Here is a 1,767-nt window from a genome sequence, read left to right as displayed (position 1 = left end):
CACACACACACACACACACACACACACGGGGCTTTGAAAAGTTCATTAAAAAAATGGAATTAAAAAGCATTGGAATATTTCCATGAACTTTCAAAGTCCCTTCATCCATGTGGCAGGAGCAAGGGGCAAAGCTTTCCTTCAAGAGATTGGCTCACACAATTGTGGGAGCTACAAAGTTCAAAATCAAGCCTTCTGCTTGATCACAGGATTGGGGAGGAGTCGTTGCGCACAGATAAAGTCTGTCGGTCAAGCGGCAGCATGGAGACTTATATCTGTATAAGTCTTGCACCCACGTTCTGTAGGCTGGGTGACAGTACAGACAAGTACAGAGAGGAGAGAGATAGAGAGGGCAAATTTTACAGAAATGAAATATCGACTTACGGTTGGAAAGCAGAGGTCACCTGAAGAAACTCCTTTTTCATCTGATTGATACATTACATTACATTACATTACATTACATTACACAATGGAAAATTATTATACTACATTGCCTCATGGAACAGTAACTATTTTAGTGTTTGGCATAACCACTGGGAACCAGAAACCTAGCCTATTTGACTCATAAAATTAACCATCACAGGGGCAAAAGACAAAGCATTGTTCACACTTAATGGTGACCGAGGATTGTCTGGGAGAGAGTGTAGGAGAGCGCCATCTCTGGGCCAGTGTTGTGCATGTATTTTCTATTTCCCAATGCGGTCACATGAACGAAGACTGTTGGTCATTATCGGACATACTGATAGCAACCCAAGACAGTGATCATTGGGTGTGTATCTTATTATTCTCCTGTTGAAACCAAAGAATACACAGTGAGTGTTTGCAACCACCCTGGTGACAAAAATCAGATCCCAGGTCTGGACACTCCGTAGTTCAATCGTTGTCATACTGACAAGGGTGTGCTTTCCACAAAGACCCCGGCTGCTTTCGGGAACCATCCCTGCCCTCATTTCCTTCTCCCGGTATCAATCCATTCATATTCTCTTTCATTGTGAGCATCAAAATGACTGGCATATGCGAAGAGAAGCAGATTAATTTTTACGGTAAAAGTGGGGGGTGGGGAAGGTCTCCTAGCTGGCAATCAAAATTCCCAATTCCTTCACAGCCCACCATTCTTTGTGTACTACTTAGGCTTACCTCATCTGTGTTTAATCGGTTCCCTTCATACTCTCTCCATGAAGCCAGAGATGTACATATTAAATACAGGAGTTTTTTGACAGCTTCTCCTTCCCTTGGGCAAAATTGCTCAACTAACAATAACTAAGATCTCTTTTGACAAGTGTAGCAAAGAGCTGGGAAAGCCTCGTCAGTCTACATCAGCCTGGTTGGCACTCTTTCCCTTGCAGACCTGCGTTACCTGGCATGCTGGAAACTGGAAGAAAGACTATAGAAGGTATAAAATCCAGGCAACACAGTGGATGGAATCGGGAGAGGAGGGCGGTTAATGGGGAATGGATGCAAAACCAGACTCACATCGATCAAGGGGAGCAAAATATATTTTCGACTTTGACTGCAGCTGAAACTCATAAATTAGATAATTGGAGTAATAAGACATGTGAAATGGCTTTTAAGTCCACTACCTGCTCGGTGTAATAAATTTCAAATGACATTGAGGCTTTTAGTGGAGGGAGTGATTTATTGCCATCTGCAGGAAGGAAGCTTTCAGGGATTATCTTTAAAGTGGCAAAACACTATTCCAGATTTCACAAAATTAGCGAAGCTTCAGAAAACCTGGTGACTGAACTGACAGGCAAGGTATATATATATATA

The sequence above is a fragment of the Echinops telfairi genome, unplaced genomic scaffold (genome assembly GCF_000313985.2).
Source record: "Echinops telfairi isolate 266 unplaced genomic scaffold, ASM31398v2 ScPeMD7_5868;HRSCAF=6743_0, whole genome shotgun sequence".
In the NCBI taxonomy this organism is placed as follows: Eukaryota; Metazoa; Chordata; class Mammalia; order Afrosoricida; family Tenrecidae; genus Echinops; species Echinops telfairi.
This window is presented reverse-complemented; position numbering follows the sequence as displayed.